Raw genomic sequence first — 18,638 nt, 5'->3', positions numbered from 1 at the left:
TGTGCCTTGCAATTCCTGCTCCATCCCTGGGTGAGCCTGGATTTGGAGAGTGCAGGGAGCTGTTTCAGGGCTCGTTTGGGCATGGCGTCGTTTTGAGGCTCGGGCAGGGCTGTGGTGTCTGGGATGGTTTCTCTGCAGGATGTAGTGGCTCTGGTGCTCCTGGATTTTTCCTCCCTGTGTTTGCTTTCCCTGGCATGCTGTGAAGCTGAGCTCCTACTCTTGGGAAGGGCTGGTGGGAATGAAGTGTGAGGGTGGCACAGCCAAATCCTGCTTTTCTCCTGTATCTGCACAAGGGAGTGTTTCCCTGGGGCATTCCAGTGTGCCCACAGCTGGTTTCTGGCCGTGGATTGGGATCTGCTGGGAGGGAATCACTGGGAGGTAGCACTGCCGGTGCCTTTGCCATCCCACTGTGCTGGTGACGTGTTTCCCACCCGGCTGAGGATGGAGTCACTGTTGGCTGTGTCCCTGTGCAGAGATGCCGGCAGCAGCAGAGATCCCGTCCTTCCTGGTTGCTGTGGGACTGGAGCATCAGTGGAGGCAATGTCCAGCCTGGATGCAAAGGGGATGGGCAAAGGGGACCCGATCCTCACATCTCCTGCAGCCAGGGCTGTATCTGCAGTTTGGGTTAAGGCAGGCTGGGGAGGGTTGAGGAGGCCATGTAGGGGTAGAGGAGCAGCAAACTGAAGCCTCTGAACAATCCATGGGGGGTTGACCAACCCAAATTTTCAAGCTTTGCTGCTTGGAAAACCTGGCTGTGCTAGAAAGTGGATGAGTGGAAGTTCTGTGGAGAGCTGCTGTCCGTGCTCCTCCCCAGCATCACAGCACCTGGAAGCAGATGTGCCTTTACTGGACATGGGATGGAGTCTCGGGTCACTGCCAGCATCCCTTGGAGAGCCTCGTCCCAGAACCCTTCTGGCAGCTTGGGCTCTTCATGCACCACGTGCTCAATAACGTGGCTTTACTCATTTTAACCCATCAGGTTTTAGTTAGAGCCAGAAGGCTCATCTCTCCTGACCTGAGCTGTCTTTCCTTTGATCCCAGATCCAGAAAGGATTTGCTTTGCTGCTGTTACCTGTCTGACATCCAGATGTGCCACCCAGAGAGCAGCTTGCGTTTGATGGAGAGAGAAGATTCTCTCTCCTTCTCTGCAGCATCAAAACCTGGATGGTAATAACTCTATTACAGCCAACACTTTGGGCTGCAATATTAAAAAAAGAGCATTTTTTCCTGCTTTTGATCATCTGCTTCTAGTTAGTTTAGTTAGCAGACTTTCACAGTGGCCATTTTTGGAGTTGGCAGCCAGAGCATCCCTGCAAGCAGAAATGGCTTTTGTTACGTGTGTCCTTCGTGTTTTCAGGTTTATGGAGAAATTTTGTCTCCTAAACTGAGGCTGCCACGAGCCCCAGCACTGCTGATCAGTGCCTGGCTCTCCGGGAGCGCCAGTGTCGCTTTCAAATCACACGTTGACAATAAATCTCATTCCGAGTGCCCTGCAGCAAATGGCATCAGCCTGCACGGGGAGAGCTCTCCCACACGTCCTCCCGCTGCCTAAAAATACCAGTGCTTGAATTCTCCAGTGACTTGGCTATTGCCCAGCCTCCATTCCTTCCTGAGATACTGCTCATGGCTCGGTGCAGGACATCTGCTGCGCTCCCGAGGGTCACACTCTGTCCTCCAGATTTGGCCTTTAGGTAATGCAGCAGCTGCGTCAATTTGGGGGTAAATGAACATTTATTACCTTTACTCTCTGTGCTGTGAGGTGTGTTCATAATCAGGGGTGTGGGGTGCAGGAAGGAAACAATGGCACCTTCTCTGGTGGCCACTGAGGGCCCATCTCATTGAGGAAAGGATGAGTTTTGGGGGCTTCATGTAGCATCAAGCAAAATACCCTCAAAACCCTTTGTTAACTCTGTGTGTGTGTCCTGGAAGTCTGTTCCATCCTTTGTAAATGCACAATTTACCTTTCCACATCTGCCTTTGAGACATGGGATACAGAAAAGGTAGCCACCTGCTTTGCTTTGAGAGCCAAGTCTCTGTTCAGTGGGTGAATGCAGAGGGCTTGCTGGTGTTTCCAGTTCACACAGGGCACTGGGCAGACTGGTGTGCAGGCAGCAGGCTCTTGTCTCCAGCAGCCTCCAGCCTCTTGACCCCGCTGGCTTGTGGTAGAGCAGGGAGAGTTCATCACTTGAACTATGAATGAGGCCAAGGGCTGCTGTCACGTGCTGTGATCCTGGGGGGAAGTGACAAACTGGCTTTGTGGCACCGACAGGGATTCGGGAGCAGAGCTGGGTGTGATGGATGTGCAAACTGAAGTTCAGCACAGCTGGGAGGTGCTGAGCTGTAAAACAGGGGTGATGCTCTAAAGGGATGTGTTTCTTTAGGAGACCTTGGATTGAAGGTATTTGGATTTTCCTGTCTCCATCTCCATGTGATTGGCCCGTATGCTGCTGGGAAGTTCATTAGGGGGCTGGAATGCAGCAGTGGAGGAGCAGGAGCTGGAGAGCACTTACAGGGCTGGCTGATCGCTGGGAGCCCTGTATCCTGCTGCAGTGTGGTCAGGCCATGGACACAAGCACTGATATTTTCCCCAGTGTTGCCAAGAAAACAATGTTTATTTTTGAGGCTGGAGAACAGTCACCAGCCCCACCAGCTGGCAGACACCGGCTGCTTGATTTCCTCCCTTCTCCACTGCAACTCACAGGAAATCCAAGCACTGGAGATGCCAGGGAGGGGCTGTCACTGCCCCGGGCTGGGGACAAACGGAGTCACCCATTAGGAAGAGCCACCCTGGTCTGTCAGACCAAGGTGTGTCAGGTCCTCCATCACTCTGTGCCTGGACTTTCTCCTTCCAAGGACTCTTGGCTCCTCATGGGCTGCCCTGGGGTGCCTCAAATTGCCAAAGCCCTGGTGTGGGGAAGGAAGCAGAAGGATCTTCCCATGCTGCTGCCTGAACCTGGAGCTTTCTCCATTTTCTCTTGGTGCAGATGGGGAGGGCACACCAGGAGAGCGACATTGGTCAGCACCTGTGTGGTCACTCGTGAGCTGGACATTTGTCTGAGTGTGTTCTCCCAAAAGTGTGAGAATTTGCAGGATTTATCCCCAAATCATAGAATCAAAGACTTGTAGAATCATTAAGGTTGGAAAAGACTTCCAAGATCATCAAGTCGAACTTTTGACTTAATACTACCATGGCCACTAAACCATGATCAGAAGCTGCTTGTGAGCACCCAGTTTAACCAGTCCCTGGGGTCGCTGGGACCTTCATGGTTTCCTTTTGCCCCTGTCCATCCTGCCTGGCTTGAACTGAGGCTGATCACGCTGAGGCAGCTGCTGAGTGCACTTGGTGGTACCCAAAACTTCTGTAAATATGAGAGGACTCCTGGGCCCAGAACAGGTGCCGATGACACCAGTAACCAGAGCAGGCTGGCAGGGGAGAGCTGGTCCAGACTGGTGGTGGGAGGAGGACGCTGAAGGTGATGGTGGCCACTGGGATGGCTTTACTGCCTCTGTATTTTCCTCTGTAGGTGACGGTCTGGGTTTGGAAAGGTCCAACCTCTGTGCGGGCACAGCTCCCAACTCCCTGCTGCCCTCGACCTTACTTCGGCAGGAAATGTGTGAGGTTTGACTCTCACTTCTTGCTTCCCAAAACGTGAATCTTACCAAATTCGAAGGACTGTGGCCACACCGTGGGTGTGAATGTGGGGCCGAGCAAGGCTGGGCTGGAGAAGCCGGGGCCGTGCCCGGGGTTCTGCCGGGCGGGAGGTGGAGCCGTGTGTCCCCAAACGCAGCTCCGGGGAGGCGCTGGAGGGAGATGCCAAGAGAGGAGGATGCTGCCGGGAATGCGAGCGGCTCCTGCTGCAGAATTGCTGTCGCGGCAGCTGGGGCGATGCCGGAGGGATCAGCGGGAATGGAGCAGGGACGGGCTTTGTGTCGGCGCTGGGAGAGCGGGGCCAGCGCGGCTCCGGCCCGGCCTCCCGCGGGGATGGAGCTGCCTGGGCTGGGAGCGGGCGGTCCCGCAGTGCTGCGTGACAGCGACAGCGGCACAGCCCCGACACTCCCCTCGCTCCCGTGCTCAGCCCCTCTGCGGGCGGCTGCTCCCCGGCGGCTCACAGGGCTGGCTGTTCCCTCCTGGGTGATGCCGGCTGCTTTCCCACTCGCCGTTCTGGCGGCTGCGGTCCCGGCTGTGCTGCTGGCGCTGCAGGTGCCCAGGGGAAGCGGGAGCGTCCCTGTCCCTGTCCTCGAGCGGGCACAGCAGGGCTGGCGTGGAAGGGGTGGCCGGAGAGGAGGATCAGCGCCTCTGGAAGGATGGTTCAAGATCCAGAGGGATTTAACAGTATCTCTTCGGGACTCGCTCGTCTGGGGTGGGGGATATCCCGGGGCTGCTGTCACCTGCAGTGCTGTCACCCTCCTGACAGACACAGCCTCTCAGAACCCCAAATTCCTCACAGGTCACCCCAGGCACAGCTCTGGAGGTCAGCCCACTCCTGTGGTCACCAGGGTGGCTTTCAGAGCCATTCTCTGGGTGGTTGCTCCACCACTTGTTCTCTGTCTGTTCAGCTTTCCCCATCATTCTCCTGTTCTCATCACTCATTATTTCTCTCCAGGTGAAGGCATTTTAATAACAGCTGACATTTCAGCCATTTTTCAGTAATTTCCTTTCTTCTACTTCAATTTTCTTCATCTTCTTCATAACTAGGAAGCCTTTCTTTGTCCTTGGCCAGAGGGGAGGTGTCTGCTATTGCCTCTGTTATCATATTCCAGGAGGTTTGATTGGATTAATGAAAATCCTTCTGTTTTTCTTGTGTTGCTTCCACTCCCATCTTCTTTAGCCCAGTTTCTTAAGGAAATTAAACCAAAGGCCTTGTTGCATTGTGGCCTTTTCTGTCCCCCTGCTTGCTCTTGAGTGTGTTGGTCTCTGATGGGGGGGAGAGCTTGGAATGCTCAAAGGTTTGTGATGGCTGTTGGAGAGGACACAGCCAGGGGAGACCCCAGAGGGATGTGGGGCATGGAGCCAGTAGTGCAGGGTGGGGCTCACTGCTCAGAGAACAGGGCTGTGAATTCCACCAGGAATGTGAGGGACAGCAGGGCTGTATCCCCCAGCCCATGAGCTGGGATAACAGGCCACATCACCCCGACAATCACCGGGCTATTTGTGCTGTGCAGCTGCTTTTCCTGAGCCCAGGAAGGGATCCAGAGGAGGATCCAGGCTCACACATGCGGGGTTGGCCTGGGATTTGGGAGCCCTGGGCTGTGTTTGCAGGTGCAGACTCGTGTGTGGCTGTGCTCGAGGGCTTTTCCTGCAGCAGCAGGAGCTGCAGCTGCTTTAAGCTGATCTCCTGGAGTGTGAATTGCAGTGACAGGGGAGCCAGAGGAGATTTTCTGCTCTTGCCCATGCTACAGCAGGGAGAAGCAGTAGAGCTTTCCCAGTGGCTGCTGCAAAATCTGGTTTCTCTGGTAGTAATGTGGGGATTGTAGCAGTGCTGGTGAGGGAAATCTTGGGGATCCCAGGAGGAGCACGATGTGGAGTCAGGAACTCAAAGTGTGTCGGTGGAAAAGGACCAAGGTGCTTCGTGGGGTGTCCTTGGAGCTCGTTGCCCTTTGTAGCAAGGGATGGGGCACCTCTTGGGTGTGTCCCCTCCTGTCCCAGCCCAGCCTGGGGACAGGGATCGCCCCTTCCAGCTCAGAATGTTCTGTGGATCTGTGCCAGTTGGGGAGGAGGGTTTGCTGGGAATTCGTGCAGCCTGGAGATGCTCTGCCCACACCTCGCAGTGAGGGAGCAACGTGTCTGCCTGGCAGTTCAGCTGGGGACTTCTGTGCAGGTGAGCTCCTGCTCCTTGGCACCAAATCTGCTGTAGAGCTGTACTCTGAAGGTTTCCCCCTTCCTTCACTTTGCATTTACCTCTGGTGTTTATTTTGGCAGCCTGTTCTGCTGATTTCTCTTCAACCAGCATCCCTCAGGCCCACGGCCTGGCTGAGCCCCAGGCCCCTGCCCAGTCCCACTGCTGGAGGAGATTGCACTTGCCGTTCCCATCTCCTGGTCCCTGTTCCCTGCCTGATCCCACCTCCCTTGTGGTCCCTCCCAAGGTTAGGGGCTTCGTGGGTGACACCCAGCACAAGGGTGCTTGCAGTGGGTCCTCACCAGGTCCTCACAGGGTCCCTTCTGCTGGGAGATCCCCAAACTTGTGATCCCATTAGAGGGGGATGCACAGAGGTGGCTTCATGTCTCAGCTCATCCCACATCCTTTTCACCTTGCTTGTGCTCTGCTGAGTATGAAGGCCTGGTGGGAAGGCAGGGCCCTGGTCACACATGATGCAGCTCTTTGGGTGTGCTTTGGAGCGAGGTTTCCTGTCCAGTGGAGGAGAAGGGCTTGGCAGGGGCCCCTGCTTGTATGGGTGCTTGCGTGGTTCCTATTTCCAGGAAGGATTTCGGGCTCCCTTTGTTCTCTCCAGCCTCTCTTGTGATGGTGGTGAGTTGGGCTCTGTAATTGAGGAGATCTGAATAATCCACAGAGGAAGCTGCTAATTCGAAGACATGTCTGTAATAATTAAATCATTATCTGGAGGGAAGAGAGAGCAGATACCAAAACGGGGCTAATTAAAATCCAAACCCAGGATGACTTGGGCTCTGGGCCAGAGCAGAGCAGAGTCTGTTGGGGATGTCTTCATGTGTAATTGCTTTTCAGAACATCAGTCCCCACCAGAAAACCCATCTGTTTCCCCTCAGGAGACTAGGATTGACCCAGAAACCCTCTTGCTTTGCCCTGTCCCGTGTTCCCCAGACCAGACACAGCTGGAGGAGGCCACATACTTTGCAAACGGCAGAGGAGATGGTGAGAGCCAGTTTGGGAGGGTGTTTGGTTCTTGAGCCTCAGGAACAAGATTCCACCTTATCTCTGGAACATTTAGGCCATTATCTCATTTCAGCCCTCAGAATTGGCTGATGCTCTTCAGAAATCCCTGACAGCGAGGAGCAAGGTGGGCTCGGATCCATCCCTGCTCCAGGCATGGAAGGATTTGGCCGTGCCGAAGTGCCTGGGAGGAAGGTGGCTTTGGCTGTAGGGAGAGATGAATCCTGTTCAGGTTCACTCCCCATCCGGGGTGGGAGCACCCTGGGAGAGGCAGAGCACTGCTGGATGTGAGCCCAGCCCTGGAGCCTCCCTGTCAGCTCTGAGCAAGTCCAGGCAGGTGGAGGTGGCTCTGCTGAGCTGAAATGTGGTGACCAACAACTGTGGTTGTGGTGTTAGAGGGGAGAAAGGGCCTTTGGACAGCTCCTCATGCCATGCCATGAGGGTGGGAGATCTGCAGGGTGGGTGTTACTATACATTCCCAGAGCTTCTGGGAATGCTTTGCCTGTCAAGCCCAGAGTCCACCACGCTTTCAGAGTCCACCATGTTCTTCAGCAGGGCCAAGCACTTTGCAAAGGGCAAGGCAAAAACATCCCACCTTCAGTTACATCCCAGTTGGATGCAGGGTAAGTTCCATCCTTCTGAGTGCCTCACTGGGTGCATTCCTGCACCAGGGAGGTGTTGCTGCTGTATCTGGAAGGGCTGAAGGTCCTCTCATGGTGGTGACAAGGTGGAACCCAGCAGCAATCATCACTCAGGTGAGCTGGCCTGGAATCGCTGTATTTCGGCAGGGAAGGGATTGTAGCTGTCCAAACCAGGCTCCTTCCAGAGCTGCTGGAGACAAATTGGTGCATTTACCCAGAGGAGGCAAGGTCAGGGAGCTCTGTCTATCACTCAGTGAATGTCCCCATATCGGCACGACAGGTGAAGGTCATCTCAGGTGGGCTGGTGCCTGCAGGCAGCTCTGAACGTGGGGAGGTGGGAGGAGGGCACAGGAGGCTGGGCAGGGAGCCACTTCTGCTCGGGTGAGCATCCCACCAGTGCTGACACATGCTGGGTTTTCTGCCTGTGCTGCCCTGGAGGGGCTGCAGCTCTGCAGCAGCACAGCCTGGCACTGCTGAGTGCTGGGGCTCAGGGATGGCCTGAACCCCCCAGCCAGTGCTGCTGGAGCTGGGCTCTGCCTGCTCAGCATCAGCAGGAAGAGGCACTGGGGGGTGCCCAGGGTCCAGCACTGAGTTGTAAAAGAGCCAGAAATGTAAAGCTGTCTGCAGAGATGGTCACTAAACCCTCTGGAAAGCGTTGGCTCAGCTGCTGTGTTTGAGTTGTGTGTGGAGAGAGACTCCCAGCCCCACGTGTGTCCTTTTGCCTTGTGAGCTCTGATGTGCTCTTGGCTTTTAACAGAGAGCACATAACATCCTCAGCTCAGGCAGCAGATGTTTTCCAAGGCATTGGGACATCCCCTTTCCTTCATTCCCCCCCAAGGGAGTTTAAGGTGTCCTGGCCAGCACGTTTTTGAGTGCCCACAGGAGCAAACAGTGGGACCAGGTTGGAAATGACCCCACCTGCAGCTCTTCCCACCAGTGGTGCACCAGTGTAATTACCCACACTTCATTCCTTTAAAAGCCTGCTGAGCTGCAAATGTGTCCCTCCTCTCCTGGTGATGTCTCATGGATTGGCCAAATCCTGCTCTCACCTCCTGGGGTGGGTCAGGGGATTGTTCCTGGTGCTGGGTTGGACTGGGCTTGGAGCAACCTGGAATAGTGGAAGGTGTCCCTTGGCAGGGGGTAGAACAAGATGGGCTTAAAGGTGTCTTCCAACCCAAACCAGTCTGGGTTCCTGTGAACTCAGCGTGTGCAGGAACCCCCAAAGTACAGGGCGTGGCAAAGTGCTGTGCCCAGGGGCTTTGGGTGAAAGGGTTCAGTGCTTTTTGGGTGCCCTTTGGGAGTGATGGACGGAAGCAGGGGTCAGGCTCGATGATGCCATGGTTGGGCTCCCCCTTGGGTGGGCTGGGATGGCTGTGTGAGCCCGTGGGAAGCACGGTGAGGACAAGGGCAGAGCTCCCGGGGCTCCCGTGCCAGGCAGGGCGGTGCCTGGGGACACCAAGGACGCTGCATTAGCTGGGCTCCACGGAGCTGACGTTTTGAGAGAGAACAAGTTAGAAATTGAGTTGAGCTAATGCCCAGCGCTGGGTTTTGAGATGATACGTGCCCAGATGAGAACTCTGCTGCCATGGGGGAGAGCTGCCACCCCTCTGCAAAGCACCACACTCCCCACACTTTCCGGAGCAATTTGGAGCTTTCTCTGTTTTCTCCAATCCCCAAACAAGGGGAGCAGTGGTGGGACATGGTGTTTCCTTTGGTCCCTCTCTCTGCTCATTCCATGCTGGGTGAAGCCCTCAGGGGCTCTGTTTAGAGCTCCCTGCTGGATCCAACCCAGCTTGTCACATTCATGCAAACCTTGATTTATTCTTCCTGATCTTTTCCAGTACTTGGGATTTCTGAAGGGAACTGGACTTTTATATTGCTTGTATCTTTCTTGTGGCCTATATCTGGGAGGAATGAGCTCCAGATGGAGTTTTTCCATGGCAGGCTATTTTTGAGGTGCTTTCTGTGATTCTTCTGATGCTTACTAAGGGCTGAGCTAATCCCACCATTCTCCTAAAGAGGAACAACTTGGATTTTCCTTCTAAAGCACAGCGTCTCCAGGCCCTCCGCCTCGCTGGTGCAGTGAGTGGGCACATCCTCCCCTGCGTCAGGAGTTGGGATGTGCAGGGCAGAGACTCCACCAGAAAGTCCTTCTTGCATGAAACAAGGCTTAAAATGCCAGACAGGAGTAGGATGAATCCTTCCTGCAGCACTGTGGCTTTGGCTACGCCAGGTGTGCCGGGTGTGCCAGGTGGGTTTTGGCTGGGGCTCATTTCAGGGGCTCACTTTGCACCTACAGGGTGTGGGTTGAAGATGTGACCCTGCTTGATGTGGATTTAGACAGAGCAGAGCTCCAGTGCCTGAGCCTTGCCCCCTGTAATGTCACTGTCCTCAGATGTCCCCGCATGGCTGCTCCTGCCACGTCCTGTCGCTGTCAGGGGTGAGGTGTCGGGAGCTGACCCCGCCCTGGGCCCTCACCAGCCCGGGCACCGTGGGGACGGCACCGGGGTCGTTCCAGCCTGGCCTGGGGGTGGATGGGGCTGTTTGTCTCAATCTCTGCCTGCTCCTTGCTGGGATTCATCCACCCCTTCCAAACCAGCCAAGGTGCCGAAGGAGCCCGGCTTGGCAAGGGAGGGCTGTAGTTATCCCTGGCATGAGGGTCCTTGGGAGGAAGAGCAGGTTTCAGTCAGGCAGGGGTTTAACCCCATGGTCCTGCCTTGTCCTGCGTGGAGCTGAGCAACCCCAGCTCTGAGATCCCGTCCGCCCACGTGTCCCAGTACAGCTGGAGATGCTTGTGGTGAATCCTGCAAGGTTTCCCTGCCAGATGTTGCAGAGCTGTCCTGGTGCTGGATCTGCTCCTCCTCAAAGCCTGAGTGTCCAGAGCTGAGAATCCCACTGATATCCCACTGCCCACCACTTCAGCTGGGCAAAAGCTCTTTAGGAATTAGCTGTGCCATCAGCAAAGGGATTAAGTAATTGCTAAAGTCCCTTAGCACAGGGAAGGGACAACAGAAGGGATGAAAACAAGGGGGAATCTTCCCCACCCCCATCACCTGAGTTACTGAAACCATCCCAGTCACCTCTGGTTGGGGTCACCCAGTGCCCAAGCCATAATGTCACCACTCTTCTGGAACAGGAAGGGCTGAAACCTTCCGTGCTTTGGGAGGATGGAGGAAGGGGGAGCCCCACCTGGATTGTCTGCAGGTAGGATGGGAGCACAAGGGGGGCTTGGGGCACAGTCTCACTGCTGTTGTCTCTGTGTGCTGGGGTGATTGATGGTGAATTGCTGAGCTCTGGAGGCCTCCCCAGGGCCAGGGTCGTGCTCCAGAACCACTGGTGTTCCCTTGCAGGTTGTGGTGCCTGCAGAGCCCCAAAGTGTGATGCAGGGATGCGTTCCTGAGCCTGCTGTGGTCCAGCCTGGAGCCAGCAGCACTGGACGCATCCCTGCTCTGTCCACTGTGGCTCTGAACACCCTCTAACACTTCCCAAATTTCACTGAAAGCCCCACTGTCTCTTCTCTGACTCCAGACTTCCTCCCTGGGCTCTTCCTCAACCCCACTCATAATTTAGAGTCTGGTGAAGGATGGTTGGCCAGGTTGGATGGGGCTGGGAGCATCCTGGTCTCATGGAAGGTGTTCCTGCCCATGGCAGGGGTGGAACTGGTTGAGCTTTCGAGGTCCCTTCCAAAGCAAACCATTCCATGATTCTGTGTGGCAAAATTCTGGAGACCTGCCTGAGCAGGGCAGCGAGCGGGATTTCGCTCTGGGCCCCGGGGAGGTCACTGAGCTGCTTTCCCTTTCCACCAGTCATGGAGTTGGGGGCTGGATTTTACACTGGGAGCCGGGCAGATGTGCAGCTGATGTGTGGGAGTGGTTATCACTGCTGAGGCTCATGGCAGGCAGGGCCTGCTGAGGATGTGGAAGAGATTCCAGCAGGATGGGTGGTGCGGGGGAAACCCTGGATCTTGGGCATGGAAGCTCCTGAGGGTGCAGGTTGGGTTTGCCCCGGGGTTTCTCTCCAAGCAGCAGCCTCCCCTGTGCCCTGGGCTGGGTGTGGGTGCCAGGGCAGGGTGAGCAAAGAGGCACCTCTGCAGCATTGCATCTGTGCACCCGTGGCACACATTTCCTCAGCCCCCCTCGGAGCTGGTGACTCTTCCCCCATCGCTGAATAAATTAGCACCTCAAGTGCTCACGGGGTGTGACTAAAGCAGGGCAGGGGCTGGTTTGGCAGCGAGGGGGAGGCCCCCGGCTCCAGCCCGGCAGGCTCCCTGATGAGATAACTCCTCAGCAGAAGTGTCATGGGGGCGGGAGGGACGGACCCGTGGCAAAACCTCTGGTGAAATCATGGAAAATCACCAGCCATCCCTCTGTGTCAGCAAGGATGGAAGCTGTGCCCTGCTCGTAGGGAAACTGAGGCACAAAGCCTCGCTTTCCCAAAGGTAAGGGGGCTTTGCAGTGATGCCACCTCTGTGACAAGCACAGGATTTTCTTCCCGTGGTTGTGGATCACTTCCCTGTGCCTTGTTCCCTGTCAGAGGAGTCTGCAGCCACCTTGGGCTGGAAACCACCCTGACTGCTGGGATGGATCCCAGTGCTGCCTTCCCTGGCAGAGTCACCAGGGGCTGGATCACCTCGATGTGCTGCTTCTAGAAGCGCTGCAGGGATTGCATTTCCTTCTGCTGCTGTTCAAAGTAACCTCCAGTGAGGGAGAAATCAAAGACTCAGCACCTCAGCGTGAGGAAGAACGTCTTTCCATGGAGGGGGGCAGAGCCCTGGAACAGCTGCCTGGGGAGGGCGTGGAGTGTCCCTCCCTGGAGACATTCCAAACCCACCTGGATGTGTCCCTATGTCACCTGCTTGGGGTTTGACCCTGCCTTGAGAGGGGGTTGGATTAGATGATCTTCAGGGGTCCCTTCCAACCCCAGCTATTCTGGGCTTCTGGGATTCTGTGACTTTGGCCTAAGAGAGCAAAGGACAGGGGGTTTGGTTGCAAAGTTATGGAACAAAAGGATGGATGAGCCATGTGTACACACAGCAGAGCAACAGCTGGAAAAGGAAATGCTTTTAACCGGAATTGTGGCTTTTTTGTGTCGGGTTGGTGGCTGCTGAAACCCCTCCTTGTCCCTCTGGATGGATCTGAGTGCAGACCACATCCTGGAAGAGGGATGTGAGCTTGGTCTCATGGATCAGATGCATCCCTCTCCTCCCTTCCAGGGCACATGGTGGTTTCCCAACCTCTCGCCCACTAAAGGAATCGGGATTTCTCCAAGATTTCCACAGTCCTGTCTTTCAGCAATGCTGCTGGGTGCAGGTGACTGGAGTGGGGTGTGTTTACAGGATTTGGGGGATTTGGTTTGTGTTTCTGCTGGTTTGGGGGAGCCTCTCATGCCAACTAGGGCAGCTGTGCCACAGGGTGAAATCCAGCTCATGCTCCAGCAACCACATTCCCGTGCTCCTCCAGAACACTCCCTGTGCTTCCACACAGGCTCCTGGGATCCTTAGGGCTTCAGCAGCATCCTCAGACCTGTGGTCCCCTCTCCTTCAGCCGTGTCTTTGGCTGCTGCAAAGCCAGGGATGAAGTCTTAAGGTGAGCCTGCGCTTGCTGAGTCTCTTGGCCAGGCTTGGAGATCCCACTTGTCAGAGGGATCATCCAGGCCCATTTCCGTCTGTCACATCATCCCAAAGTGCAGGGGTGGGAGGTTGGTGTGGCTTTACCCCGGCAGTTCTGCCCTGCCAGATTCCTCCTGGGAATACGCCGAGATCCCGCCTTTCTCCCGGGTCAGGGCAGGACACGCAGCCCACTTTGGAAACAGGGAAACTGAGTCAGGACCCCCTACACGGCCCCACAGCACCTTCCCGGGTGACAGAGCCCTGTAGATGTGTGTGTGACCGCATTTGGGTGCCAGCCCTGGGGGCTTCAGCCCCCTCCTCCCCCCCAGGGCCCGGCGCAGATTGCGGCTCTCGTCTGACGAGGTTTTGCTGGGGAACAATTGTGTCTCTGCACAATGAGGAGCAGGTGGCTGTCTGAAAATACCCTCTGGAAGTGGTGTGTAATGCCTCCCCTCCCACTGGGAAGTATAAATACCAGTGCAGTGCTAACGTTTACTGCTCCCTGCAAAGAAACTGTCAGAGCTGGACATTTTTCCTCACAGTTTCTCCTCTGGTTTGGCAACTTGGAGTGAGCAAGGGTTGAGGTGGGAACTGCTTTATGGGTTTGGAGCAAGTCTTTGGGGCAGAAGTGTGTCCTTTAAGGTAAGATATTGGGAGTAGCTGCCTTTTATTTCTTGCAGTGTCCCCTGCTCCCACCCTTTAGGGGCTCCCGGGGCTTCCCAACACCTGAGACAGCTCCAAACCCTGGAGACGCTGCCCAAATGTCCTGTTCTGCCACTGCTGCCTCTCCAGCAAGGGACAAGTTGGACTTTGTCTCCTTGGGGACAAAGGACACACTGCTGCAGGTGTGGGGACCCCAGGAGACCTCCCAGACCTGGATGGGAGAGGAGGCACCGCTGCGTCTTTTCTCAGGTCCCCACCACACTCCCAGCCCTGATCTTGGCAAATCCATCTCACCCTTTGGAACGGGAATCCAATCCTCTGCTGCTAAAAACTGGCACCTTATTTCCAGCCAGAATGCCTCATTTCCCTTGTTATCCCTGGGTGTCCTGGCCACAGGCTGCCCCTGGCACCAGCCAGGGACCATCTGTGTGGCTCCCTGCCGGCCGCGGGGCTGCGGGAGGGGATGTGGGAGCACCGGCACCATACGGGCCCCACGGAAAACTGGACCTTCCTTGTCCTTCTCAGGGGACTGGAGGTCCCGAGAGGCCACAGGGTATCCCAGGAATAAATGAGGGGACTTGGGAAAAAAGCTGGGATGAAGCTGTATCTGCTGGTTGGTTTTCCTTGTGAAAAGCAGCTTTTTCCCCAGGGATCAGCCAGGATGGAGAAGTCAAGATGCTTCATCTCACAGCAGGACTGCTCCAGTCCAGGCTTGTAAAACTCTAAGAGACCTGTGGAGTGTGTGGAAAGGGATGTGTGCCTGGGCACAGGGATAGAGGGAGGGAAGGAAGGATGGAGAGGGGCCCTTGGGGGCTGTGGGGCTGTCCAGAGGGATCTGAGTAGCTCCTGGCACACGTGGAACTCAGCTGGTGTCTCCTTTGGACACTGTGGCATGAACAGCACATCTCCTGAGGGCACCTGGGAAGGGAACTCCAAGCCCATGACCCACAGGAGCATGTGGCAAAGGCTGCTCCAAGCCTGGCTGCAGGTGAACATTTCCAGGTCCTACTCTCGAATCGGTGATTTCTACTGTCAAGCCAGGGCTCTTCAGCATCGCCTTTGTCTTGTGTGCAGAATCAACTCCCTTTTCCCAACCTCTAATTACCACATCTCTCACTGAGGGTAGATGGGAAGCAGGCTCTGTGGCTTGGTAGAGATGGGGAGGATGTTCCCACTCTGCCATCCCAGTGCTCAGTGGGTCACTACTGACCTTCCCTGGGGTAGGCAAGGGGGCACTGGTGGCTCAGCATGTCCTGGCTGCTCCCAATTGGGTCTCACTTCAGTGAGGGTGGGCAGGACTTGTGCTGGGACGTGGCTGTCTGCAGGGCCAGTGTTTGGGGTGAGCTTGCTGGGAATGCCAGGATACAACACTCACAGCCTGTCCTGGGATCACGTTTAATGCAGTGTCACAAGGAAGGGGTGAAAAACGAGGTCCTGAAAGGTAAAACTAACAGCATCAGACTCTTGTCCCTCCTGGATCTGGCAGGGAGGGGTCAGTGTGGGAGGTCCGTGTGGGTGCTGGACCCCGAGTTTGGCCGGTTGTGCGGAGGGGAGGCTGTTCCTGTGCCAGGGAGCTGCGAGTGAGGGCTGCTGCTGTGGGCTCTGCCACCCCAGCTCTGCACTGCCGAGGCCAGGCCGGGCAGCTGAGGAGGATTTTCCAGGAGCGGAAAAGATCAGAGTGACGTTTTTATGGGATGATCAATCTCTGTGAGCTTGTTGCCTCCAAGGAGTGAGTTAAAGCCTCTCTGCCAGCTGCCTGCTGGGTGATGGTCCTGCTGACAGAGCCACCGAGGCTTTTCTCTTCCTCTTGTCAGGGCTGGGATGGCAGGGGAGCTGTTCAGAGAGGAAACACGAGGCTGTCTCTATCCTCCGTGTGTGGGTAAAGCTGTGGGTGCTTCTCGCCCTCGTTGGGAAGGGAAAGCCAGGGTGCTCCCTGGGACCCAGCATCCCACGGGCAGCCTGACTCACAGCTGAGCTGTGCTGAGCAAATCATCAAATCATCAGCTCCAGGGCAAAAACCCCTTCTGCTCCCCATCAGGTGCTCCACTCTGGGCACCACCGTGGTGAAATGGCCCCTCCAAGCAGGCAGCACGTCTGTGCTGTTTTCCATCCCAAAAAGAGGGGAAAGCATCGTTTTGGGATGCAGGGGGGAGGGATAGTAAAGCAAGCATGTTTTCCCTGGCAAGAAACCTGCTCCCAGCAAGCCTGTGCCTGGCAGCCCCGTGGGACTAAAAATACCCAGCAAGGGCTGGAGCTGTGCAGTGTCTGTTTGCTCAGCTCCCAGCTGTCTCCTCGCAGCCTCACGGCTCTACCCGATGATTATCCCAGCACTTAAGGCCCTCTAAAGCCAGGCAGGAGCATTTAGGGAGTTCTCCCAGAGACCGATGAAAGGTCTCTGGGAGAACAGGCACTAATTGGGATTTACAGGCACTAATTGGGAGCGAGCTCAGGCCCCTCTGACCTCCAGCAGCAAAGAGCTGCTCTGGGTGTGCCTTCGCTGCTGCTGCAGTCACAGCAGAGTGTGGGGGGTGTCTGGGCTGTCACCCACGCTGATGTCCCCAAGGTCCTTCAAAGTGACCGCTGCACGTGTGGGTCTGCCTGGGAACTGCTGAGCTTTGCTGGGTGGGGACACACCCTGCTTGTGCCCCCTCCTGCTGTGCCTGGGAACGGGGGAGATTCTCTTGCTTTTGGAGAATGGAGAAAACCTCAAGGTTTGAAGTGGGACAGAAAGGAGAGGAGCTGACCCTGGGAAGGAACGTCCTGCACATTCTTGCTTGTGTGCACATCCCTGGCTGCACAGATGTTGCTGTATCCCTGTCCCTGTGTGCACATCCCTGCACGCTCACCTGTGCCTGTTGCTTACTGAACTCACTTCCAGCTCCACAGGCCTTGAAGGCAGCAGGGATCAAACCCAGCCTGGTGCTGCCTCCCTCTCGTGCCATCCCAAATAAACCCTTTGCAGCTGCCCTGACTCCAGGTGTTGGCCCTTCCCAGTGCCTGGGCTGCTCCTGGGACTCGTGGTGTTGCAGTGAAAGCTGTAGTGGTTGAATCCAGAAATGATCACTCACAAGTCTGTGGGGTGAGAGAGTTCCCATGGTTGTTGGAGAAAGGGATCCATGATGGGGATGCTGGAGGCAGCCCGTGTCTGTCCGTGGATGTGAACGGTCCCACTGCAGTGCAGGGAATTTTCCACTCTTGGGCTCTGCCAGGATGGGCACACGGGGCTGGGTTGTGTCCAGAGCCATGCTCAGAGGTGGCAGAGCATCCCCCTGGATGTCCCTGCCATGGATTCTCAGGGTGCAGGGGTGTCCTGTCCCCTCTGCACAGAGAGCCCTGAGAGCCCTGGGCTGGCTGTCCCCACCTGCCTGGGTGTTTCAGGCCAGGCCAGGGGGGCTTTGGCTGCTCTCTGTGGTGGTGGGAGGTCTCACTCTGCTCATAGGGCTGCTCCAGCTGCAGGGGGTTGTAGCAGCTCCTGCCTTGTACCTCAGCGTGTGTCCTTGGTGGCCCGGGACAAGGGGGGAATGTGACCTCCCTCAGTGGAGACACCCCCAAACCCTGGGCACGGGGGAGCTTTGGGTCACCAACGTTGCCCTGTCCAGGACAGTTTTATGCTTTACTGAGCATCCTCAGGGACAGGGCACAGAGGCTTTTGGGGACCAGTGGAATGGGATGAGTCCATCCTGGACCAGCATCGGTGCTGTGTAAGATCACTGTGGTTCTGTGATCACCCTCGCCAGGCTGAGGGGCCGGCTGTGCTCATCTCCCCATCTCCCTGCACGAGCACACAGGAATGACAGGATGTGACTGTGGGAAGGAGCAGGTTTGCTGTGAAGCAACCCCCCCCCAGAGCCACCCGTGCATGAGCTCAACCATGGGGGAAGCAGGAAGAAAATCTGTGGCTGTAAATCTGTGCCTCCTCCTGCACCGTGTGGGTCCAGCCCCTTGGATGAGCTCCATGGGGTGCGGGAAGCCACCACGGCCCTGCTGGAACTGGCATCTGCAGAGTCTCCTCATGGTAAGGAGGTCTCTCCTTTGCAGCTGGGATAAATTTCCATCCCATCATCGCTCTGGTCAGATTTATGTCTTGGTCATTCCCTGCAGCATTTCCCTTCCCTGAGGGCTTGCAGGGCTCTTCCCTCCGTGCCTTGATTAATATCTCTTAATTCATCTGCTAATTTCTTCCAATTCCCCCGCAGCAGCTGGGCGGGGCCGTGCCCCTGTGGCTCATTTTGCCATTCAAGTCGTGCTCAGGAGCTGCCAGACTTTCCCCAGCCTGGATGTTCCTTCTCCATGCTCGTCCCTCAAGCAGAGGCACAGCAGAGGAGAGGGCATGAAAGTCACCTCATTTAGGGTTTGCACCCAAATTACCAGCGCTTAGCCCTGCAGTAGGACTGGTTTCTGCTCTTCTTGGCCCTCGATCTCCCTGGAGTATGGGACATCTTACCCCCAGGAAAGCCGGCAGGGAGCCACGTGCCTGTGGGAACCCCTGGGGCTGCTGACCAGGGGCAGGAGAACTGGAAAGCATTTTCCCTGCTTAATTACAGGGATGGGGCTCGTGTCCAACTCAACCCGAGGAGAGCCGGGGCTGGAACAGTCCCTCCCTCTGTGCCTTTTCCTCCAGCAGCCTCGTTTTTGTGGATGCTGCAGGGATGGGTGTCCTCAGTGCAGTTATCCCATGAATCCGCAGTTATCCCAGACATCCACGTCCCAACAGCCAGGATGGAGTGTGAACAACCCTCAAGGCTTCAGGACAGTGTTACATGTCCACAACAGGTTTTATCCCACTTGAGGATCCAATCTGTGAAAGGAGAGGAGGTCACCGCCTGTGGGACAGCCCTGTCCTATGTCCCTGTGTGCTGGAGCCGGCTCTCAGCATCA

The sequence above is a fragment of the Aphelocoma coerulescens genome, chromosome 26 (assembly GCF_041296385.1).
Source record: "Aphelocoma coerulescens isolate FSJ_1873_10779 chromosome 26, UR_Acoe_1.0, whole genome shotgun sequence".
In the NCBI taxonomy this organism is placed as follows: Eukaryota; Metazoa; Chordata; class Aves; order Passeriformes; family Corvidae; genus Aphelocoma; species Aphelocoma coerulescens.
This window is presented reverse-complemented; position numbering follows the sequence as displayed.